The sequence below is a fragment of the Panthera tigris genome, chromosome B2 (assembly GCF_018350195.1).
Source record: "Panthera tigris isolate Pti1 chromosome B2, P.tigris_Pti1_mat1.1, whole genome shotgun sequence".
Lineage (NCBI taxonomy): Eukaryota > Metazoa > Chordata > Mammalia > Carnivora > Felidae > Panthera > Panthera tigris.
This window is the reverse complement of record NC_056664.1, coordinates 2,234,373-2,262,040: the sequence shown is the minus strand read 5'-3', so window position 1 is coordinate 2,262,040 and position 27,668 is coordinate 2,234,373. Positions and strand designations below refer to the sequence as shown.

The window sequence follows — 27,668 nt, the reverse complement described above, 5'->3', positions numbered from 1 at the left end:
GTGGCATTGTACAAGTAACTCTTTGAATAAATCATGAACTCATGAAATTGTCATAGGTCATACCAATTAATTCTATATTGTCACAAAAGAAAATTATAATATTTAATGTAAGAAAAAATCAAATAATTGACCTGTGTCTGCATCGGTCATAGGTACAAAATGTAATTCATTCTCAGCCTAGTAGGCTGAAAGTACTATAAAAATATGTGTGTGCACCCCCATATTTATAGCAGCACTATCAACAATAGCCAAAGTATGGAAAGAGCCCATATGTCCACCAATGGATGAATGGATAAAGAATTGTGTATATATATATACACAATGGAGTATTACTCAGCAATCAAAAAAAAGAAATCGTGCCATTTGCAGCTACGTGGATGGAACTGGGGGGTATTATGCTAAATGAAATTAGTCAGAGAAAGACAAAAATCATATGACTTCACTCATATGAGGACTTTAAGAGACAAAACAGATGAACATAAGGGAAGGGAAGCAAAAATAATATAAAAACAGGGAGGGGGACAAAACATAAGAGACTCTTAAATACAAAGAACAAACAGGGTTGCTGGAGGGATTGTGGGAGGGGGAAGGGCTAAATGGGTAAGGGGCTTAAGGAACCTACTCCTGAAATCATTGTTGCACTATATGCTAACTAATTTGGATGTAAATTCAAAAAAAATAAAAAAGAGAATTTAAAATAAATAAAATAAATGAAATAAAATAAAAATATGTGTGCATTTCAGAGAAAATGGGGATAAGGGAAAAAAGGGAGGGAAATCAGAAAGAATAGGAAAGTGATGCACACAGAGTGATAGTCAGCATTTTTAAAATTTTTTCTAATGTTTATTTATCTTTGAGAGAGAGACAAAGGCAGAGTGGAAGTGGGGAAATGGGGGAGAGAAGAAGACACAGAACTGAACCAGGCTCCAGGCTCCTAGCTGTCAGCACAGAGCCCAACATGGAGCTTGAACTCACAAACAGTGAGATCTTGACCAGAGCCGAAGTCAGACCCTTCACCGACTGAGCCACCCAGGCACCCCAGATTCATTATTTTTCATATGTATCTCATAATTGCACACAACTGGAATACACATACCACATGGCACAGGTCATGATACAACATGATCTCGAAAATAAATTCAGTTATACGAATCTATGCCCTGGAATATATTTCTACAAAGAATTCAGTTACATTCCACACATCGCTGCTAGTTCTGCATACAAACAAATATGAGGTGTCTTTGTGTGTGTGTGGAAGTAAAACAAATAATGAGAGAAAACCTGAGAACAACACCATTCAAACAGTGCTTAACGTTAACCCCAAAGATGCTTAAAATTACCATGCCAATTTAACAGGAACTCTGAAAATTCATCGGCTGTGCAGAGTCCTTTGGAATCAGAACTCTAAAATCCAGGGACCAACACTTAACTCTTCCTTCTGCAGATTGGTGTTTCACACATTACTCCATTAGAGTAATTACACCAACCTTCATAAAATTCCTCAAAGAGGTAGGATTACTCCATATCACCATTCTAATCAGAACTTTTTAAAGTATTATCCAAATGGGTAACCTATGCACAAAATGTAATGATTTGCATCACTTCCTAGGATAAAATAATTACTTGGTTAAATATATAGAGATAAACACAGATACATTCTCAAAGCCATGACAAGTCGCAGAGCTATAATGCAAACCTTAATGTAGTACAAGGAAAGGCCTAAAGGAAAGGATATATTGGTAGTATACAAACTCTCCAACACCCATCTATATTATATGAATGATCACCATTCTGGAAGGTAGCCTGCAGAGACAGTCACTCTAGATCAAACACAATGCCAGCTCTAAGGCTCGTCTGATGACCATTTCCATCCAGCTGCGCAGTACTGAATGAGCATAGTAACATACCAACGAAAGAGGCATCAGGACATGAGTATTTCAGTTCCATCATATTCAGAAGGGTAGGCATCCAATACATTTTTAACTCTTCCAAGAGATTTAAAATATGAAGCAAGTTTCTTTCAAACCAATGTGTGAAAGAAACGGGTACAAATCTGGCATAAAATAAATGTTCATAGAAATGGAATAAAGAATGTGGTAATTCACACTGTTTTAGAACTCCTTTGATTTCCTATGAAGATGTGACCAGTGGTATCCACAAAACAATATCTATGCACCAACAATTTCTTAATAGAATTAATTATAAATGTATCAGGGACAGTCTAAATGTGCAACAACAGGGAATATCCCCACACTTACACGTTCTCAGAAGAGCAAATAAAAACAAACCATGGTTCGTTCTCATGCACACGTGCACAAATATACATACATACATCTGAAACACATTGCTGACACATTTTTATTGCTTTCATTTTTTCAGTTTATTTATTAATTTGTGTGAGAGAGAGAGTGAGCACAAGCAGGGGAGGGACAGAGTGAGATGTAGAGGGAGAGAGGGAGAGACCCAGAAAAATAATCCCAAGCAAGCTCCTCACTGTCAGCACAGAGCCCAACCTCACACCTCTGAGACCATTACCTGAGCCAAAATCAAGTGTCGGAGGCTTAACCAACTTAGCCACAAAGAGCCCAACTGACAAACTATTTAATTTTCCTGATAAAGGAAACACTCATGAAAGTGAAGGAGAGCAAACAGAAAATGCTAACTCATCCAAACAAAATACCAGTATAATACTGCACCATTAGAATAAAATAATGATATATTTTAATAGTCCATATGGATAAGGACTAGGAAGACAGTTGAGAAAAGATAAAGAGGTGGTGAAATGAACTTGTACAAATTTCTTGCTGCTTCAAAATATTATATGTGTATGAATGGGTTTTAATATATTTATATTAATTTATATTTAAATATAAATTTATATTTATATAAATATATATTTATATATATGACGTATATGCAGAATGTAGAAAGCAGCTCTCATGAAATAATCTGATACAGGAAATCCAGTTCTAAAAATTACACACAAATTATTACTTTGCACACAAAAAAATACTTTAAAAGGACATGTTATATATAGAAAGAGAGGAAAAAATATTAGTTAAAATAAAAACAGATTTTGCAAAAAAAAGTGGCATTCTATACAATAATTACCGTCAAAAAAGTATATAATTGAAAGAACATCTCACAAGAACTCAATTTACAATAACGAGAAAACAGGCATCAAATGAAAGACGTTAAATGCTTACTACAGACAGACATAAGGTAATAGAGCAATTACCCTAAGTGTTCAATGCTACATGTAACTCTAAACGTTTTGGTGGAAGAATGCATATGTCCACAAAACCAGATGCTCAGTATGCATACTACACAGTTTAAAGACAAAAGACTTCAATATAATATCTCCATTTAAGATATTTCAAATATATAACATTCACTGATATATTTGACATACACATGCTGCCCTATCTGGTTCCTGAATGAATCCTGAAAAATTGCAGGCAAGATTTCCGCAGCCTCAGTGCTACGACTGAATCGCTGTTGCTTGCTTGATGCTTCTGTCTCATGGGTCTGAGCTGACCTCAGACATATGAGAACAGGCCCCGGATGATGAGGGAGGACGAGAAAATGAGGGGAATGCAGCCATCACTACATAGGAAATGACAGATGTGATGAACACTGACAGGGCTGTAGGGTAGGTTCTGTGGAAGAAGACAATGAAGTAGGATTTCCATGGCGTGTTGTTTATTCAGGGAATGCTCTCGGGATAAACGGGGTGAGGGAAGGAAAACAGCAGAGGATGTTGCTAAGCAAGGATGTGGTCTCCAGTGGAACAGAGCAGGAGCCTGATCCCATGAGAAGCTGGCCAGAACTCTCCAGCAGAACCATCCATCTGTGATGGTAGAAATACTCTGTCTTCACTGCCCAATACTACGCCCACTCTCTATCTGTCATACCTGAGCATTTAAAATGTCCTATCCGAGAAATCGTGGTGCCTGGGAAGCCCAGTCGTGAAGCATCCAACTTTGGCTCATGGCATGACCTCATGATTTGTGGGTTAGAGCCACAACCCATCAGCTCGGTGTTGACAGCTTAGAGAATGGAGCCTGCTTCGGTTCTGTATCTCCTCTCTGTCCCTCCCCTGCATACACTCTTGTCTATCTGTCTGTCTGTCTCTCTTTCTCTCTCAAGAATAAACATTTTAAAAATTATTTAAGTAAATAAATTAAAATAAAATATCCTAGCTAAGAAACTGAATGCTACACTTTACTTAATTTTAATAAATTTAAATTTAAATAGCTTCCTGTGTGTACTTACTACTGAATTGGACAACATGACTCTGGAGCATGAATTGCATCCGACTCAGGCCTACCTTGGCATTGGCACCTTTTGTACCTCCCACAGTCTGTCACTGGCTGTGAGCTGCCCCCACCTGTTTACCCAGACTGCCTGGCTATGTGGCTCCCTTTCAGCTGAGGACAATTCTCTCAAGAAGGGAATGGCTGTGAACCTTGGAGCCCACACTCATACCAACTAGGGTTTGGATTGGAGCCCCAGCAGGTAAAGAGCATCTGAGCAGGTCACCAACAGCGTTCATATGAGAGTCCATTCATGATCCTGTGCAAGGATAGAAGGATGGAAACTCGTGTCCTTTATGCATCACCTAAATGCAACCACACACAGAGAAACACACGTGCCCCCCCCCCACACACACACATACACACACACAACACACTGTGTCAAGTAAAACATTCAGGTTTTTTGCTACTTTTTTCCTCATCATTTGGTTACTTATATGCACTTGAAGGATCAGCTTTCTTGTTAACGATAAAATCAAACTAAAGATTCATGGACAGAATATACACCAAATGGAACTTCCCTGATGTAATTTTCAACATAGCATTTAAAAACTCCATACATATTTTAGATATATTGGTAACTGGTAAGGGAGAAAATAAATATTTAAATTAATAAATATTGATATGATATTAGCATAGAGAGGAAATATTATCTAATTTCACAGACAATATAGAACAAAGGGAAAGCATGGAGGCATACAGTCTGTTAGTTTTACACATATGCAATCTCTACTAACCTGTTACTGAAGGCAAATGTTATTCCCACTAAACATGCATATCTGATTATTTTCTACATGTGCAGAGTGGGGCGATGCATGTACTACAATAGAATCAAATGTCTAGGAATGACTGGGTGGCATCAATAATGAACAATTACATTTAGTTCTTAAATTTTGTGAACTTCCACAGTCTGTTGCATTAGACAGTTGACCATATGCAAACCATTTAGCGTTTTTTTGCTAAAAAAAAAATTGTCTTGGGGCGCCTGGGTGGCTCAGTCGGTTGAGCGTCCGACTTCGGCTCAGGTCACGATCTTGCAGTTCGTGAGTTCGAGCCCCGCGTCGGGCTCTGGGCTGATGGCTCAGAGCCTGGAGCCTGCTTCCGATTCTGTGTCTCCCTCTCTCTCTGCCCCTCCCCCATTCATGCTCTGTCTCTCTCTGTCCCAAAAATAAATAAAAAAACGTTAGAAAAAAAAATTGTCTTGCAATTTGCAAGAACAATTGCAACTGGAAATTAACTTGCCAATTCCTACAGCAACACAGAGACCAAGTTATGTTTCACTCACCTGTATTCACCTTCCTTGTGTATTCAACGCTGTTTCCCTAACTCCTCTCCAAGTTACTGCCTAAATACAGTTCTGGAGATAGGAACATGGACATGTAGAACCAGTGTCTGCAGTAAATGCAAAGGTTGACTATACCAACACTGGCTCATCCATAACTTTTTTTTAAGGAAAAGGACACCTTCTCAGGATGACTTCACAGGTCTTCATGTGGAACCAGAGATATGCACTTTGCCTCTCGGAGGTAGAGGATGAAGGCAGTCACAGACTCGAAGTATAGTGTCCCGAGTACAATGACCTGTCTGTGCGACAGTGAGACCCTTACAAGCATGTGAGAGGGTGCCTTGATTCTGAACTCTGGCTGGGCTTGCACAGAGAATCAAGTCCCTTCCCCTGATGACATCTCTGGGGAACGGATGCCCCACACTCTTAATGAGTCCATGTCACTGAGCTGCCCAGACATGGCAATCCTCAGGGACAATGACTATGGAGGACAATGCCAGAGGAGACCTAATCTGTCTTTTCTATTAGTCACATATCTGACAGAGGACAAGTAACACCCTAGACCTCCCCAGCTAACTTAGTTCCCATCTGTGAATGACCTACATGTTTTACAATACACTTAAGATTTTCTTCCTCACAACTGCCCAAAATATATACATATAAATATGTAAGGAAGAATCCATTCACTTGCTTAATTTTAAATGTAAATATGTAAATACATTTTTCATTTAATTTCACTCACAACCAATTATACAGGATCACAGAGCTAATAATTAAGCACATCTAATCTTTAGCATGAATATAAAAAAGGGCCACCAAATTCTATCAAACTTCTAATGTGGTTAGGGGGAAAAAACTCAAATCCTATAAAACACTGTACATTTTATAACCATTGGTTTTAATGGTGTCCTCAAATAATTTAAAAAATTACCTGTGTTGTTAATATGTGTACATGGTTTATTTAAATTCAGCTAGTATTTGCATTTAAGCTCAAATTGATTTTGAGTTTATCAGGAGACTAACAAATACTCAATAAGAAAAATGGAAGAAAATTGATGGGTACTTTGTGGCCATTTCTCAAAGATCCATAACTTCCAGTTTCATTTACCATGTTCTGCCTAAGCAGATAAACTACGTCTTGCTAAAACTTTCTTAGACTTGGTGTTCTCAGGTATTCACATACCAGGTAGATCCCATCCTGATAGTTATAGGGAGAACTGACATTCTGGATGTCCTGAGGAGGGAGAGAATGACAGACCTGCCTGTTCCCAGGCCACACTCAACAGGAAGAAAGGCCCCAAATACATAATCTAACCTTTCACCTAAAGAAGCTAGCAAAGGAACTGCATGAAGCCTAAGGCAAGCAGAAGAAGGGAGATAGTAAAGATTAGATCAGAAATAAATGATATAGAAAAAAAAAAAAACACAGTAGGCCAGTTCATTGAAACTAAGAGCTGGTTCTTTGGAAGAATAAACAAAATTGATAAACCTCTAGCCAGACTTCTCAAAAAGAAGAGAGAGGAACCAAATAAATAAATCATGAATGAAAGAGGAGAGATCATAACCAGCTTTGTAGAAATACAATTATAAGAGAATACTATGAAAACCGACTTGCCAACAAACTGGCGATCTGGAAGATATTGAAAAACTCCTAGAAACTCACAAACTACAAGATCTGCAACATGCCAGAGAAGTAGTGGGATCCATACTTCCTGCGACTCTCAAACAATGAAGTGTAGAGGGCAAAGGACTTTGAACACCAGAACCTGGGAGGAAAAGAGGCTAAATCTACCAGGAAGAACATGGGAAAGCTGGAGAAAAGATGGGTGGGTGGCTGTGAACAAGGGGAGATCAACAAAAAAGGCTGAGTGGGTATGGAGGGGAGGGACCCCCTTCTGCAGAGAGACAAAAGGAAAAGAAAGAGTGGCTAGGGAAGTGTAGGACTGCATCTGGACAAGAGAAAGAAAAGGAAAAGGCAGCCGTCTCCCTGGAGTGCTGTGGGAAAAGACAAAGCCTGCCTGTGTCAGCCTGTGTCTGCCACCCCGGGCCTCAGCGGTGAGGGCAGCGGCTCAGTCGGCAGTAGAAGAAGGCAATCCTCCCTGAAGTGCGGGCAACACAGACAAAGCCAGCTGGGACCACATATCGGCCATACTGAGAGGCGCTCCCCCAGTGCCAGAGTTCACACAGAAGGACTTTAAATCCTGTCTGCACCCGCGGCACAGTGAGGGCGACTCAAACAGAGTCCACCAGGTCTGGCTCCATGAAGAAGAGACTGGGGGATCACCATTCCCTCCCCCCACCAACGCACCACCAAGACGGGGACTCAGGGATCACTCCCTGGGCCCATAGTGGAGGTGGGTCCAGTTGCCCCAAACCACACCCTTTTGCACTGGGAAACTGTCTATCCACCAGAGAGGCACAGACCCTGCGGACAGCTACTCCCCACAAGTGCAGCAGCATTGCCCGGATTCACTCTAGGTCAATTCTGGATATATATATATTCTTCCCCCCATTTCTCCTCCTTATCTCTTCCCTCCCCTCAGCTGGTTACTCTGGTTACTGGTTTCTCTAAACAGACATATTTAATCCATTCCCTTGATACATGTTCTACACCTCCTTCTTTACACTCCTTTCTCTCTCTCTGCATTAAGCCTTAGTCTCTCTGCCTAGTCAATGCTAATTTTTTCTTCTCCCCCCTCCTCCGGTCATTCCTCTCTTTGTATCTGCTCTTCCAACAGCACCGCCTCCACCCCTTCTGTATGTGTAGTCGGTGCTTGGGGGCTTTTGTTTTACTCCTTAGTTTTTTGTTTTCGTTTATTTGTTTCTTTCTGTTATTTCTTTATGTGTTTGAGTGTTTTTGGCCCCGGTTTGTCTATCTGTTTTCCTTTACAGGGCTACGCCAAGGAACAAATCAAAGCACACTTTGTGGAGGATCCAAAATACCACTACGAGCAGGGTAATAAAATAACCAAAGTCACAACAACACAGAGCAAGTACAATCTCGGAAAAAACACCTCCTGAAGGGCCAGGCCCTGGACACTGTATGGCCCTCTTTTAATAGAGCAGTGCTCACAGGTGCAGAGCACACAACAAGCTTTTAAAACACATAAAGGACAAAAAACTAGCCAAAATGATGAAACAGAAGAATTCTCCTCAAAAGAAACTCCAGGAAGTAGCGACAGCTAATGAATTGATCAAAACCGATTTAAGGAAAATAAAGGAACAAGAATTTAGAATAACAGGGGCGCCTGGATGGCTCAGTCGGTTGAGCGTCCAACTTCAGCTCAGATCATGATCTCGCAGTCTGTGAGTTCGAGCCCCTCATCAGGCTCTGTGCTGACAGCTCAGAGCCTGGAGCCTGCTTCAGATTCTGTGTCTCCCTCTCTCTCTGCCCCTCCCGTCCTCATACTCTGTCTCTCTCTGCGTCTAAAATAAATAAAAACATTTTTAAAAAATTAAAAGAAAAGAATTTAGAGTAATAGTCATAAAATTAATCGCTGGGCTTGAAAACAGCATAGAGGACAGCAGAGAATCTATTGCTACATAGACCAAGGGACTAAAAAATAATCATAAGGAATTAAAATATTCTATAAATGAGGTGCAAAATAAAATGGAGGCGAGGGGCACAGATTCAAGAGGCAGAGGGGAGAAAGGGTGAATTAGAAGGCAAAATTATGGAAAAAGAGGAAGCTGAGAAAAAGAAATAAAAAACTCCAAGAGTACAAGGGGAGAATTAGAGAACTAAGTGATGCAGTAAAACGGAACAATATCCATATCATAGGAATTCCAGAAGAAGAAGAGAGAGACAAAGGGGCTAAAGGTATACTTGAACAAATCATACCTGAGAACTTCCCCTATGTGAGGAAGAAAATGGGCACTAAAATCCAAGAGGCACAGAGAACTCCTTTCAGATGTAAGTTGAATCAATCTTCTGCATGACATATCATAGTGAAACTGGCAAAATACAAGGATAAAGAGAAAATTCTGAAAGCAGCTAGGGATAAACACGCCCTACCATACAAAGGTAGACACATAAGGGAAGCAGCAGACCTAGCTACTGAAACTTGACCGGCCAGAAAGGAATGGCAGGAAATCTTCAATGTGATGAATGGAAAACATATGCAGCCAAGAATCCTTTACCCAGCAGGTCTGTCATTCAGAATAGAAGGAGAGATGGTTTTCTCAAACAAACAAAAACCGAAGGAATTCATCACCACTAAACCAGCCCTACAACAGATCCTAAGGGGGACTCTGTGAGTGAAATGTTGCAAGGACCACAAAGTATCAGAGACATCGCTACAAGCATGAAACCTACAGACATCACAATGACTCTAAACTCATATCTTTCTATAATAACACTGAATGTAAATGGACTAAATCCTCCAACCAAAATACATAGGGTATGAGAATGGATTAAAAAAAAAACAAGACCCATCATTTGCGGTCTACAAGAGATTCATTTTAAACCTGAGGACACCATCAGATTGAAAGTGAGGGGATGCAGAACTATCTGTCATACTACTGGAAGTCAAAAGAAAGCTGGAGTAGTCTTACTTATATCAGACAAACTAGACTTTAAATTAAAGGCTATAACAAGAGATGAAGAAGGGCATTGTATAATAATTACAGGGTCTATCCATCAGGAAGAACTAACAATTATAAATGTCTATGTGCCGAATACGGAGGCCCCCAAATATATAAAACAATTAATCACAAACATAATCAACCTTATTGATAAGAATGTGGTAATTCCAGGGGACTTTAATACTCCACTTCCAACATTGGATAGATCATGTAGACAGAGAATCAATAAAGAAACAAGGGCCCTGAATGATACATTGCATCAGATGGACTTGACAGATATATTTAGAACTCTGCATCCCAAAGCAACAGAATATACTTTCTTTCCAAGTGCACATGGAACATTCTCCAAGATAGATCACATACTGTGTCACAAGACAGCCCTTCATAAGTATAAAAGAATTGAGATCATACCATGCACACTTTCAGACCACAATGCGATGAAGCTTGAAATCAACCACAGGAAACAGTCTGGAAAACCTCCAAAAGCATGGAGGGGAAAGAACATCCTACTAAAGTATGAATGGGACAACCAAGCAATTAGAGAAGAAATTAAAAGATATATGAAAACAAATGAAAATGCAACATTCCAAACACTTTGGGATGCAGCGAAGGCAGTCCTGAGAGGAAGATACATTGCAATCCAGGCCTATCTGAGGAATCAAGAAAAATCCCAAATACAAAACCTAACAGCACACCTAAAGGAAATAGAAGCAGAACAGCAAAGATACCCCAAGCCCAGCAGAAGAAGAGAAATAATAAAGATCAGAGGAGAAATAAACAATATAGAATCTAACAAAAACTGTAGAGCAGATCAATGAAACCAGACTTGGTTTTTTTGAAAAAATAAACAAAATTAATAAAACTCTAGCCAGGATTCTCAAAAAGAAAAGGAAGAGGACCCAAATGGATAAAATCATGAATGAGAATGGAATTATTGCATCCAATCGCTCAGAAACACAAGCAATTATCAGGGAATACTATGAAAGATTATATGCCAACAAACTGGACAACCTGGAAGAAATGGACAAATTCCTAAGCACCCACACACTTCCAAAACTCAAATGGGAAGAAACAAAATTTGAACAGACCCATAACCGCAAAGAAATTGAATCAGTTATCAAAAATCTCCCAACAAATAAGAGTTCAGGACCAGATGGCTTCCCTGGGGAATTCTACCAGACATTTAAAGCAGAGATAATACTTATCCTTCTCAAGCTGTTCCAAAAAATAGAAAAGGAAGGAAAGCTTCCAGGCTCATTCTATGAAGCCAGCATTACTTTGATTCCCAAACCAGACAGAGACCCAGCAGAAAAATAGAACGACAGGCCAATATCCCTGATGAATATGGATGCAAAAATTCTCAACAACATACTAGCAAATTGAATTCAACAGCATATAAAAAGATTTATTCACCTTGATCAAGTGGGATTCATTCCTGGGCTGCAGGACTGATTCAATATTTGCAAATCAACCAATGAGATACATCACATTAATAAAGGAAAAGAAAAGAACCATATGATCCTGTCAATTGATGCAGAAAAAGCTTTTGACAAAACACAGCATCCTTTCTTGATTAAAACACTCAAGAAAATCAGGATAGAAGGAACATACCTCAACATCATAAAAGCCATATATGAAAGACCCACAGCTAATATCATCCTCAATGGGGACAAACATAGATTTCCCCCTGATCAGAAACACCACAGGAATGTCCACTCTCATCACTGTTCTTTTCCATAGTACTGGAACTCCTAGCCTCAGCAATCAGACAGCAGAAGGAAATAAAAAGTATACACACTGGCAAAGAATAAGTCAAACTCTCACTCTTCACAGATGACATGATACTTTACATGGAAAACTCAAAAGACTCCACCAAAAAACTGTTAAGACTGATTCATGAATTTGGCAAAGTCGCAGGATATAAAATCAACATACAGGAATCAGTTGCATTTCTATACACCAATAATGAGGCAGCAGAAGGGGAAATCAATGAATTTATCTCATTTATAATTACACCAAAAACCATAAGAAACAGGAATAAACGTAACCAAAAAGACAAAAGATCCACATGCTGAAAATTATAGAGCACTTATGAATAAATTGAAGAAGACACAAAGAATTAGAAAAACATTCCATGCTCATGGGGCACTGGGTGGTTCAGTCAATTAAGCATCCGACATCAGCCCAGGTCATGAACTCATGGTTCATGAGTTTCAGCCCCACATTGGGCTCTGCACTGACAGCTTGGAGCCTGGAGCTTGCTTCAAATTCTGCATCTCCCTCTCTCTCTCTGCCCCTGCCCCACTCACACTCTGTCTCTCCTTCTCTCAAAAATAAATAAAGACTTTAAAATTTTTTAAATGAAAACATTACATACTCATGGGTTGGGAGAACATATGTGGTTAAAATTTTGATAGCAACCTACACATTCATTGCAGTCCCTATCAAAATAACACCAGAATTTTTCACGGAGATAGAACAATTCATTCCAAAGTTTGTATGGAACCACAAAAGACCCCGAATAGTCAAAGTAAGGTTGAAAAAGAAATCAAAGCTGGAGTCATCACAATTCGGGACTTGAAGTACTATGACAAAGCCATAATCATCAAGATAGTATAATACTGGCACAAAACTGACACATAGATCAATGGAACAGAATAGAGAACCCAGAAATGGATCCCCAACATATGGCCGAGTAATCCTCAACAAAGCAGGAAAAAGTATCCAAGGGAAAAAAGACAGTCTCTTTCACAAATGGTGTTAGGAAAACTGGCATACAGAAGTGGCATATAGAAGAAAGAAACTGGACCACTTTCTTACAGCATACAGAAAATTAAATCCAAAAGGGATGAAAGACCTAAATGTGAGACAAGAAACCATCAAAATCCTAGAGGAGAACACAGGCAACAACCTCTTTGACCTGGCCATCACAACTTCCTACTAGACATGTCTCCAGAGGCAAGGGAAACAAAAGCCAAAATGGGATTTTTCAACATAAACATCCTTTACATACAAAACTAAAAGGCAGCCTGCAGAATTGGAGATGTGTGCAAATGATATATTGGATAAAAGGCTAGTTTCCAAAATCTAAAAAGAACGTATCAAACTCAACACCTTAAAGGTAAATAATCCACTTAAGACATGGGCAGAAGACATGAACAGGCATTTCTCCAAACGAGACATCCAGATGGCTAACAGACACATGAAAATATGCTCAACATCACTCATCATCAGTGAAATACAAATCAAAACCACAATGAGATACCACCTCACACGTGTCAGAATGGCTAAAAATAACAACTCAGAAAACAACAGATGTTAGTGAAATGTGTATAAAAGGGAACCCTTTTACACTGTTGGTGGGAATGCAAACTGGTATAGCCACTCTAGAGAACAGTATGGTGGTTCCTCAAAAATCTAAAAGGAGAACTACCCTATGACCCAGCAATTGCACTACTAGTTATTTACCCATGGGATACAAAAATACAGATTTTAAGGGGTACATACACCCACAGGTTTATAGTAGCATTATCAACAATAGCCAAATTATGGAGAGAGCCTAAGTGTCTGTTAACTGATGAATGAATAATAAGTGGTACACACACACACACACACACACACACACACACACACACACACTGGAATATTACTCAGCCGTTAAAAATATAGGAATCTTGCCATTTGCAACCACATGAAAGGAGCTAGAGTGTGCTAAGCAAAATAAGTCAGCCATAAAAACACAAACACCATACGATTTCATTCATATGTAGAATTTAAGAATCAAAACAGATGAACATAAGGAAGGGGGTTAAAAGAGAGAAGGCAACAAATCATAAGAGACTTAAATATGAGAACAAACTGAGAGGGGAGGTGGGTGTGGGATGGGCTACATGCCTGAGGGCGTGTATGTAAGTGATGAATCACTGATTTCTACTCCTAAAATCAATATTGCATTGTATGTTAACTAATTAGAATTTAAATTTAAAAATGAATAGAAAAATATATGTGTGTGTGTATGTGTGTGTGTGTGTGTGTATATATGTATGTATACATATATATGTATATGTATATATGTATGTATATATGTATGTATACATAAATATGTATATACATATACATATATATGTATACATACATATACATATATATGTATATGTATATACATATTTATGTATATACATATACATATATATGTATACATACATATATATATATACACAATGTTATTCAGCAATCAAAAATAATGGTGTCTTGCCATTTGCAACCATGTGGATGGAACTAGAGTGTGTTATGCTAAGTGAAATAAGTCAGTCAGAGAAAGACACATACACTCATAGGTGGACTTTAAGAAACAAAAAAAGGAACATATGGGAGGGTGAAAACAATTAAGAAAAAAGAAACAAACCACAAGAGGCTAAAAAGAACAAACTAAAGGTTGATGGGGTGAGGCAGATGTGGGATGGGCTAGATGGGGGATGGGCATTAAGGAGGGTACTTGTGATGAGCACTGGGTGTTGTATGTAAGTAATGAATCACTGGATTCTACCTCTGAAACAGGGGTGCCTGCGTGGCTCAGTCAGTTAAGTGTCCAACATCCACTCAGCTCATGGTTCCAGGTCCAAATCAGGCTCTCTGCTCTTGGCAAAGAGCCTCCTTCCGATCTTCCATCCCTCTCTCTTTCTGCCTCTCTCTCACGCACACTCTCTCTCTCTTTCAAAATAAACACTTAAGGGCACCTGAATGACACAGTGGTTTAAGTGACCAACTCTTGATTTCAGCTCAGGTCATGATCTCACGGATCATGAGTTCAAGTCCCACATTGGGCTCCACAGCTCACAGTGCAGAGCCTGCTTGAGACTCTCTCTCTCCCTCTCTATCTGCCTCCTCTATGCATGTTGTCCCTCTCTCTCTCTCTCTCTCTCAAAATAAATAAATAAATTTTAAAGAAAAATGAACATTTAAAAACATTCTACTACTGGGGCTTCTGGGTGGCTCGGTCAGTTGAGCGTCCAACTTCGGCTCAGGCCATGATCTCCCAGTCTGTGGGTTCGAGCTCCACGTCAGACTCTGTGCTGAGAGCTCAGAGCCAGGAGTCTACTTCCCATTCTGTGTCTCCCCCTCTCCCTGCCCCTCCACCACTTGTGCTCCATCTCTCTCTTAAAAACTAAATAAACATTTAAAAAATTTTTAACAAAAAAATTCTAGTGAAATAAATCAAAAATAAATCAAAAATTAAAAAAAATATGGAGGAGCCAAGATTGCAACAGGACAGAAGGCGTTTTTTTTGCATCTCTCATCCCTGATATGCAGCCAGATAAACACTAATCCATCTTGCACACCTAGAAAACTTATTTGAGGATTAACACAACAATATGCAAATCCTAAACCACAAACTAAACAGGCACGCAGAGCAGAGAGGTGAACTGGAGGAGAGAGAAGCTACAGAGGGCAGGGAGCTGTTTTTGCTTGTAGAGAAAGGACAGGGGCAGGGAGAGTATAGGAAAAGCACCCCCACACACACTTAAAGCAGCTGGGCTGGAGAGAAAGTGTAAGTGTGGAAACAGGCATAAGGTACTGAACAAAAAAGGGAGAAAGGAGAAAGGAGAGGGGTCAAATTCCATTAAGAATTTATAAACAAGGGAACGCAGAGTCTGAAACTCCACAGCTCAATACCTGGCTGTGCTCTGGTGGGAAGAGTGACCCCAGGAGCAGAAAGCGAGTCCAAGGGGTCCTCTGGTCACATGGGGAGAGGTGGTTCCCCTGCTGGGAGGACATGGGGTAGAGGCTGTGTGGCCACCTGACAGGCAAAGGTCCCATAGGACCCTGGAGAACAACCACATTCGCTGGTGCTGGAACAAGGTCATTAAGGATGAAGCCTGGCACCAGATGTGTGTTTTGATTTTCCATAATCCCTGAAACGCTGCTGCTACAAGATCATGTAAACTTTTTCTGGGGTGGGTAGGTACCCAAATGGTCTCCAGGCATCAGCAACAGCACGGTCTCACAAACATTCCAGGGAGCCAGCTGGCAATTGCTTGGTGAGACCTTCCCCCAGAGGGTTGGAGTAGGTGAAAGCTGTAGTCCCTCAAAAGTCAGGGTTTGGGAAACACAGCCACATCCGAGATAAAAGTCAGGGGGAGGTGTCACCTGGCAGCCTGACAGCTTGGTCATGGACCGTGTAGAAGCAGGGAGTGGGCAGAAGCTGGAGACAAGGAGGAGACTTGATTGCTAGTCAGGGAGAGTACAGATTCTGAAACTAAAGACTGGGTAGTTGGGTGACATCATTTTCACCTCTCCTGCGCATAAACCTCCACACCTACACACACCAAAGCAATCCACCCCAGTAAGCTAAGCAGTGCCATCTAGTAGAGAACAATGTCATTACACTAAACCATGACCAACTGGGCCAACCTCACTCTTCAGGAACACCACCAATATCTCTACCTGCTTAGTTTATGACCTATATACTGCTTCATAATTTAATTTATAGGGGAAAGTGTATGTAATTTCAATCGTATTTAATTCTGTTCACTGGTCCATCTATTCCATTTATTTCTTTTTCTTTTCTTTTCAAATTCTTGAATAAAGGAGAAAAAATTTATTTTTATTTTACATTTTTATTAGAAAGATTTTATTCTTTCTACTATAGTTTTTACTTTTGAAAATTTTTTCAATTCCATTTTATTTCATTTTATTCTATATCATTGTATTCATTTCTTGAAATTGTCAAACTTTTTTTTTTTTTTCTTTTCCTCTCTTTCCCTGTTTTCACTAATCTATCAAGCTTCTTTCAACACCTGACCAAAACACACTTAGGATATAGCATCTTTTATTTGAATTTTTTGTGTTTTTTTATTTTTATTTTTATTTTTTTACATCATTAATTCCATTTCTTCCTTCAAAAAGATGAAATGAAGGAATTCACCCCAAAAGAAAGAACAGGAAGAATGACAGCCAGGAACTTAATCAACACAGATACAAGCAAGATGTCTGAACCAGAATTTAGAGGCATGATACAAAGAATACTAGCTGGGGTTGAAAATGGATTAGAATCCCTTTCTGTGGAGATAAAAGAAGTAAAACCTAGTCAGGATGAAACAAAACATGATATAAATGAGCTGCACTCTTGAATGGATGCCATGGCAACAAGGATAGATGAATCAGAGCAGCGAATTACTGATATAGGGGACAAGCTTATTAAGAAAAATGAAGAAAAAAAAGAGAGAGTCTAAGGCAAAAGAGCATGAAGTAAGATTTAGAGACCCAGTGACTCATTGAAAAGGAATAACATCAGAATCATAGCAGTCCCAGATGATGAAGAGAGAGAAAAAGGGATAGGAAGTTATGTGAGCAAATCATAGCAGAAAACTTTCCTAACCTGGGGAAAGACAAAGACATCAAAATCCAGGAAGCACAGAGAACTCCCATTAGATTCAACAAAAACCGACCATCAACAATGTATATCAATTCAAATTTACAAAATACTCAGGCAAAGAAAGATTCATCAAAGCATAAAGGAAAAAAAAGTCATTAACCTACAAGGGAAGACAAATCATGTCATAGCAGACCTATCCACAGAAACTTGGTGGCCAGCAAGGAGTGCCAGGATATATTCAACGTGATGAATGAGAAAAATATGCAGCCAAGAAGTTTCCCTGCCAAACAAACATTAAAGGAGTTTGTTACCACTAAACCAGCCCTGCAAGAAATTTTAAGGGCGACGCTCTAAGAGAAGAAAAGAGCAAACAAACAAACAAACAAAACAAAACAAAAGAAAACAAAACAAAAACCAAGAAGACCAAAGGCAACAAAGACTAAAAGGAACAGAGGACACCACCAGAAACTCCAACTCCACAGGTAACATAACGGCAATAAATTCATAACTTTCAGGACTCACTATAAACATCACTGGACTAAACACTCCAATCAAAAGACATAGGGTAACAGAATGGATAAGAGAAGATCCATTTATATATTGTTTACAAAAGACCCATTTTAGATCTAAAGACACCTTAAGATTGAAAGTAAGGGGATGGAGAAGCGTCTATCATACTAATGGTCACAAAAAGAAAGCCAGAGTAGCCATACTTATATCAGACAATCTAGATTTTAAACTAAAGACTGTAACAAGAGATGAAGAAGGGCATTTTATCATAATTAAGGGATCTATCCACCAAGAAGATCTCACAACTGTAAGCATTTATGCTCCATAATGTGAAAGCACTCAAATATATAAAGCAATTAATCACAACACAAAAAAACTCATTGTTAATAATACCATAATAGTAAGGGACTTCAGCACCCCAATGACAGCAATGCACAGATCATCTACACAGAAAATCAACAAGGAAACAATTGTTATAACTGACACACTACACCGGATGGACTTAACAGATATATTCAGAATATTTCATCCTAACATACCAGAATACACATTCTTCTCAAGTGCACATGAAACATTCTCCAGAATAGATCACATAATGGGACACAAATCAGCCCTCAAAAACTACAAAAAGATCAAGATGATACCGTGCATGTGTTCAGACCACCACACTATGAAACTCAAATCAACCACAAGAAAAAACTGTGGAAAGATAACAAACAGTTGGATAGGAAAGAACATCCTACTAAAGAATGAATGGGCTAACCAAGAAGTTAAAGAGGAAGTTGAAAAGTACATGGAAGCCAATGAAAATGATAACACCACAGCCCAGAACCTCTGGGATGCAGAAAAAAAATTCGTAAGAGGAAACTATATACCAATGCAAACCTTCCCAAAGAAGGAAGAAAGGTCTCAGATACACACCTAACCTGACACCTTAAAGAGCTGGAAAAAGAACAGCAAATAAAACCAAAAAACAGCAGACAATAGGAAATACTAAAAACAAGAGCACAAATCAATGCTATCAAAAAAACAAAAAAAAAAAAATCAGTAGAATAGATCGATGAAACCAGAAGATGGTTCTTTGACAGAATTAACAAAACTGATAAACCCATATCCAGTTTGATGAAAAAGTAAAGGACCCAAATAAATAAAATCAAGAATCACAGAGGACAGATCACAACCAACACAGCAGAAATACAATCAATAATAAGAAAATATTATGAGCAATTATATACCAATGAAATCGGCAATCTGGAAGAAAAGGACAAATTCCCAGAAACATATAAACTAACAAAACTGAAACAGGAAAAAACAGAAAATTTGAACACACCCATAACCAGTAAAGACAACGAATTAGTAATCAAAAGTCTCCCAAAAAACAAGAGTCCAGGGTCGGTTGGCTTTAGGGGAATTCTACCAGATATTTAAAGGAGAGTTAACACCTATTCTTTTGAAGCCATACCAAAAATAGAAATGTAAGGAAACCTTACAAACTGATTCTGTGCAGCCAGCATTACCTTGATTCTAAAACCAGACAAAGAACCCACACAAAAGGAGAATTACAGAACAATTTCTCTGATAAATATGGATGCAAAAGTCCTCAAAAAGATACCAGCCAACCAAATCAGACAATGCATTAAACGAATTATTCACCACACCAAGTGGGATTTATACCTGGGATGCAGGGCTGTTTCAACAGCCACAAATCAATCAATGTTACACGTGAAATCAATAAAAGAAAGGACAAGAACCACATGATCGTCTCGAAAGACACAGAGAACCCATTTGACAAAATACGGCACACTTTCTTGATAAAAACCCTCAAGAAAGTAGGGATAGAAAGTTCATACCTCAAGATTCAAAAAGCCATATATTAAAGACCCACTGCTAATATCTTTCTCAATGGGGAAAAAGGAAGACCTTTCCCCCTAAGTTCAGGAACACGACAGGGATGTCCACTCTCACCACTGTTATTCAACATGCTATTGGAAGTTTTGGCCTCAGCATCCTAAACCACAAGGGAATAAAACGCATCCGAAATGGCCAGGAGGAAGTCAAACTTTCACTCTTAGCAATGACATAATACTCTATGTGGAAAACACAACATATTCTACTGAAAAACTGCTAGAACTGATCCATGAATTCAGCAAAGTCACAGGATATAAAATCACTGCACAGAAATTGGTTGCATTCCTATACACCAATAATGAAGCAACAGTAAGAGAAATCAAGAATCGATCCCATTGACAAGTGCACAAAAAACCATTAAATACCTAGAAATGCACCTAACCATGAGGTGAAAAATCTATACACTGAAAACTATACAAAGCTTAAGAAATCGAAGAACAAAGAAATGGAAAAATATCCCATGCTCCTGGAATGGAAGAACAAAGATTGTTAAAACATCAATACTCCCCAAAGCAATCTACATGTTCAAGGAAATCCCTATCAAAACAACACCAGGATTCTTCACAGAGCTAGAACAAACAATCCTAAAATTTGTATGGAACCAGAAAACACCCCAAATTCCAAAAACAATCTTGAAAAAGAAAACCGAAGCTGGAGGCATCACAATCCAGGATTTCAAAATGTATTACAGCGTAACTGAATGAGCCACCCAGGTGCCTGGGTACAATATGATTTTTGATAAAAGGATTATAATAGAGATCTTCAATGAAGATAACAAAGCTCAGAGAAATTTAGTGAAAACAAGTAGTCAAAGACAAGACAAATGCAGAATTCCAAACTGGCTTAGAATGTGGGATTTGATTCCTCCCTCTACGGTGCTCCAATGTCCTACTTGTTACAAAGCCAAAAGAGCAATCATCCCCTAATTAATGGCACCTGCCTCACAGGCTTGTTTGGGGGAATGAATAAACCATGCAAAGCATTTCTGGAAAAAAATAAGATGTATTACAAAACTGAAATCATCAAGACGGTATGGTACTGACACAAAAACAGACATTCAGATCACTGGAACAGAATGGAACCCAGAAATGGACCCATAATTATATGGCCACCGAACCTTTGACAAAGCAGGAAAGGATATCCAGTGGAATAAAGACGGTCATTCCAGGAGATGGTGCTGTGACAACTGGACAGCAACATGCAGAAAAATGAACCTGGGCCCCTTTCTTACACCATACACAAAATAAACTCAAAATGGATGAAGGACCTAACTGTAAGACAGGAAGCCATCAAAATCCTAGAGGAGAAAGCAGATAAAAACCTCTTTGACTTAGGCAGCAGCAACTTCTCACTCAATACATCTCCAGAGGCAAGGGACACACAAGCAAAAAAGAACTATCGAGAACTCATCAAAATAAAAATCTTCTGGTATTTATCCAAGGGATACAGGTGTGTTTTTTCGAAGGGATACATGCACCCCCATGTTTATAGCAGCACTATCAACAATAGCCAAAGGATGGAAAGACCCCAAATGTCCACTGATGGATGAATGGATAAAGAAGATGTGGTATATATATATGATGGAGTATTACTCGGCAATCAAAAAGAATGAAATCTTGCCATTTGCAACTACGTGGATGTAATTGGAGGGTATTATGCTAAGCAAAATCAGTCAGTCAGAGAATGACAAATATCATATGACTTCACTCATATGAGGACTTTAAGAGACAAAACAGATGAACATAACGGAAAGGAAACAAAAATAATATAAAAACAGGGAGGGAGACATATAAGAAACTCATAAATATGGAGAACAGAGGGTTACTGGAGGGGGTGTGGGAGAGAGAATAGGCTAAATGGTAAGGAATCTACTCCTGAAATCATTGTTGCACTATATGCTAACTAATTTCAATGTGAATTTTAAAAAATAAAAAATAAAATTAAAAAAAGAAATTTATAAAGGTGTTATACATTCAAAATACAAATAATCTAATTAAAAAATGGACAGAATACATGAATAGATATTCTCCAAAAAGACATCCAGATGGCAAAAAAACACTTCAAAAGATGCTCAACATCACTGATTATCAGTTAAATACAAATCAAAAACACAATGATATATCACTTCATCCATGTCAGAAAGGCTAAAATCAACAACACACAAACAACAGGTTGTCAAGGATATACAGAAATGGGAACTCTCTTGCACTGTTGAATCCATGAATTCAGAGTTTGAACACCCAGTTGCTTAAAACAAAGAGGTAAGGTAATTCTCTTGAGAGTCGTCAGGGGATATGTTGGAGGAAATGTGGAGGACACAAAATCTTAAAGCCTCTGACATTCAAAGTCTTCCATGAAGGCTCTTCCCCCCAGTCATATGGAGCCCCTACAGAAAACCTTCTTCATTGCTCCCATCACATCCTTGTTCCGCAGTGTATATATGAAGGGGTTGACCATGGGGGTGACGATGGTGTAGAAGAGAGAAACGAACTTGCCCTGATCCTGGGAGTGGTTGTTGCTGGGCTGCAGGTAAGCATAGATGGCCGTGCCATAGAACAGGGAGACCACCGTGAGGTGAGACCCACATGTCCCAAACACTTTCCTCTGTCCTGCGGCTGACTTTATTCTTAACACTGCCCTGACTATCTGACCATAGGAGAATGTGATTAATGCCACAGGTATGAAAAGAAAGATCATACTGAAAAATAAGATCTCAGATTCATACACAGTGGTGTCAACACAGGCAAGCTTGAGCAATGGGGGGACCTCACAAAAGAAGTGGTCTATTTTATTTCTCCCACAAAGTGGTACAAGGAAGGTGAGCACCGTCTGCAATGAGGCGTTGGCAAAACCAATGAACCACGATGCAGAAGCCATCAGGGCACAGAGACGGGGGTGCATGATCACTGCGTAGTGCAGGGGCCTGCAGACGGCTGCGTAGCGGTCAAATGCCATCACCCCTAACAGAATGCATTCTGTGCATCCCAACCCTAGAGCGATGAACAGCTGAGCTACACAGCCAGTGAAGGAGATAGACTTGTCTGGTCCCCTGAGATGAACCAGCAGCTGAGGAACAGTGCTGGTCGTGTAACACAGGTCCAGAAAGCTTAGGTTGGACAGGAAAAAGTACATGGGAGTCTGCAGGTGTGGGTCCAGGCGGGACAATGCAATGATGCTCGTGTTTCCCAGCAGGGTGAGCAGATAGAAGATCAGAAGAACCACAAAGAGGACTCGCTCCAGCTGAGGCCGGTCAGAGAAACCCAGCAGGATAAAGCCAGTGAAAGAACTTCCATTTTTCGGGTCCATCCTTTCTTACCACATGCTTCCTGTCAAGACCAAGTATTTAGCAATTTTTAAAAGAAATCTTCAAAAAAAAAAAGTTGGCAGGAGGTGGATTTATCATGCTATAAGACAGGACAGGACATTTTATAAGTAACTATTTGAATAAATGACGTACCCATGAAATTGATCAATTAGTTCCACTTTCGTTCCACATTACCACAAAAAGTAAATCATTAACATTTAATGTAAGATAAATCACATAACGGGCCTGTGTCTGCATCAGTCATAGTTACAAAAGGTCTTTTGTAGGCTTAAAGTGCTACAAATATACGTGTGCATTTCAGAGAAAATGGGGATGAGGGAAAAGACGAAGGAAAATCAGAAAGAATAGGAAAGAGATGCAGACAGAGGGAGATTCAGCATCTTTAAAAGTTTTTTTCTGATGTTTATTTATCTTTGAGAGGGAGATAAAGACAGAGTCCAGGCAGAGGAGGAGAAGAGACAAAAGAAGACACAGAATCTGAGGCCAGCTCCAGGTTTCCAGCTGTCATCACAGAGTCAGACATGGAACTTGAACAGCGAGATCTTGACCAGAGCCGAAATCAGACCCTTAACCGACTGAGCAACCCAGGTACTCCAGATTCATTATCTTTCATATGTATCTCATAATTCCACACACCTGGAATGCACACCACACATGTCACAGATTATGATACAACATGATCTCTAAAATAAATTCAGTTATAGGAATCTATGCCCTGGAATTTATTTCTACAAAGAATTCAGTTACACTCAACACATCGCTACTAGTTCTCATACAAACATATATCAGGTTTCTTTTTGTGTGTGTGGTAGTCAAACAATTAAATACTCAATCAGAGAGAACCTGACAACACCACCATTCAAACAGTTTTTAACTTTTGCAAGATGCTTAAAATTACCATACCAATTTTACAGGAACTCTGAAAATTCATTGGCTAAGCAGAGTCCTTTGGAATCAGAACTCTAAAATACAGTGGTTAGCACTTTCCTCTTCCTTCTGCAGATTTCTGTTTCACACATTACTCCATTTAGCATTCAAAAAATTCCTGAAAGAGGTAGGATTACTCCATATCACCATTCTAATCAGAACATTTTAAATCATTATCCAAATGTGTAATCTATGTACAAAGTGTAATGCTTTGCATCATTTCCAATGATAAAATAATTACTTGGGTAAATATATAAAGACAGATACATTCTCAAAGCAATGACAGCTCAAAGAGCTATAATGCAAAACTTATCATGGTACAAGGAAAGGCATAAAGGAAAGGATATATTGGTATTATACAAACTCTCCAACACCCATGTATATTATATTAAAGATCACCATTCTGGAATCTAGCTTGCAGAGATAGTCACACTAGATCAAACTTAAAGCTATGCCAGCTCTAAGGCTCTGAGGCTCTAAGGCTCGTCTGATGACCTTTTCCACCCAACTGCCCAGTACTGAATGAGCATAGTAACATACGAACGAAAGAGGCATCAGGGCACGAGTATTTCAGTTCCATCATATTCAGAAGGGTAGGCATCCAGTAAATTTTTGACTCTTCCAAGAGTTTTAAAATATGAAGCAAGTTTCTTTCAAACCAATGTGTGAGAGAAACGGGTACAAAACTGGCATAAAATAAATGTTCATAGAAATGGAATAAAGGATGTGGTAATTCACACTGTTTTATACCTCCTTTGATTTCCTATAAAGATGTGACCAGGGTATCAACAAAACAAAATCTATGTGCCAACCGTTTCATAATAGAATTAATTACAAAGGTATCAGGGACAGTCTAAATGCGCAACAACGGGGAATATCCCCGCACTCACACCTTCTCAGAAGAGCAAATAAAAACAAACCGTGGTTCGTTCTCATGCACACGTGCACAAATATACATACATCCATCTGAAACACATTGCTGACAAATTTTTATTGCTTTAATTTTTAAGTATATTTATTATTTTGTGAGAGAGAGACAGAGAGAGAGAGAGAGAGAGAGAGAGAGAGAGAACAAGCAGGGGAGGGACAGAGTGAGATGGAGAGGGAGAGATGTAGAGACAGAGAGAGAGAATCCCAAGCAAGCCACTCCCTATCAGCACAGAGCCTGACCTCACACCTCTACATGATGACCTGAGCTGAAATCAAGAGTCAGAGGCCTAACAAACTGAACCAAGAGCCCCCACTGACAAACTCTTTAATGTGCCTGATAAAGGAAACACTCACCAAAGTGAAGGAGGGCAAACATAAAATGCTAATTCATCCAAACAAAATACCAATATACTATTGCACCATTAGAATAAAAAATGATATATTTTAACACTATCATTTCGATAAGGTCTAGGAAGACAGTTGAGAAAAGATAAAGAGTTGGTGAAATGAACTTGTACAAATTTCTTGCTGCTTTACAGGGGTTAATGTGTGGGTTTTAATATGTATATATATAATATATATATAATATATATAATTTATAATATTATTAACATATAGTATTATATATATTATATATAATTAATATGTATATTATATACACACACACATATATATATAATTAATATAAACATATGAATGCAGACTGCAGCTGTCATGAAATGATATCATACAGGAAAATCCATTTCTAAAAATTACACATAAATTATTACTTTGCATACAAAAAATAAATACTAGAAAAGGACATGTGTTATGTATAGAAAGAGAGAAAAAATTATTAGTTAAAATAAAAACATATTCTGCAAAACAAAACAAGTGGTATTCTATGTAATAATTACCATCAAAAAAAGTATATAATTGAAATGACACCTCACAAGAACTCAATTTACAATAACGAGAAAACAGGCATCAAATGAAAGACGTTAAATGCTTACTACTGACAGACATAAGGTAATAGAGCAATTACCCTAAGTGTTCAATGCTACATGTAACTCTAAACGTTTTGGTGGAAGAATACATATGTCCACAAAACTAGATGCTCAGTATGCATACTACACAGTTTAAAGACAAAAGACTTCAATATAATATCTCCATTTAAGATATTTCAAATATATAACATTCACTGATATATTTGACATACACATGCTGCCCTATCTGGTTCCTGAATGAATCCTGAAAAATTGCAGGCAAGATTTCCGCAGCCTCAGTGCTACGACTGAATCGCTGTTGCTTGCTTGATGCTTCTGTCTCATGGGTCTGAGCTGACCTCAGACATATGAGAACAGGCTGCCAATGATGATGGAGGACGAGCAAATGAGGGGAATGCAGCCATCATTACATAGGAAATGACAGATGTGATGAACACTAACAGGGCTATAGGGCAGGTTCTATGGAAGAAGATGATGAAGTAGGATTTCCACTGCATGTTGTTTATTCAGGGAATGCTCTTGGGATAAATGGGGTGAGGGAAGGAAAACAGCAGAGAATGTTGCTAAGCAAGGATGTGGTCTCCAGTGGAACAGAGCAGGAGCCTGATCCCATGAGAAGCTGGCCAGAACTCTCCAGCAGAACCATCCATCTGTGATGGTAGAAATACTCTGTCCTCACTGTCCAATACTATGCCCACTCTCCACCTGTCATGCCTGAGCATTTAAAATGCTCTAGCTATGAATCTCAGGGTGCCTGGGTAGCTCAGTCAGTTAAGCATCCAACTTAGGCTCGGGTCATGATCTCATGGTTCGTGGGTTCGAGCCCTACATCAGGTTCAGTTCTGACAGCTCAGAGCCTGGAACCTGCTTTGGATTCCATGTCTCCCTCTCTCTCTGTCCCTCCCCTGCACGTTCTCTCTCTCTCTCTCTCTCTCTCTCTCTCTCTCTCTCTCTCTCAAGAATAAACATTACAAACATTTAAATATAAATAAATAAATAAATAAATAAATAAATAAACCCTAGCTAAGAAACTGAACTTTACGTTTTATTTAATTTTAATAAATTTGAATTGAAATAGCTTCCTGTGGAGACTTATTACTGTATTGAACAGAACAGCTCTATAGCATGGATTACATCAGATTTAGTCCTGCCTTGGTACCTTCTGTACATCCCATAAGTCTGTCACTAGCTGTCAGCTGCCCCCACCATGTTCTCCAGATCACCTGGCACCATAGCTCCCTTTCAGTTGAGGGCAATTCTGTCACGAAGGGAATGGCTGTGAACCTTGGAGCCCACACTCATACCAACTAGGGTTTGGATTGGAGCCCCAGCAGGTAAAGAGCTTCTGGGCAGGTCACCAACAGCGTTCATACGAGAGTCCGTTCATGATCGTGTGCAAGGATAGAAGGATGGAACCTACTGTACTTTACACATCACCTTAGGGCAATTACACATACACACACAAAAAAAACACATACACACACACACACACACACACACATACAGACATACACACACACAC

General features: G+C 39.1%; 1 pseudogene; it reads right to left on the bottom strand.

The window, feature by feature from the left end:
• Positions 1–22,351: 22,351 nt before the first annotated feature.
• Positions 22,352–23,299, bottom strand: LOC102969614 (annotated as a pseudogene).
• Between the last annotated feature and the right edge of the window lie 4,369 nt (positions 23,300–27,668).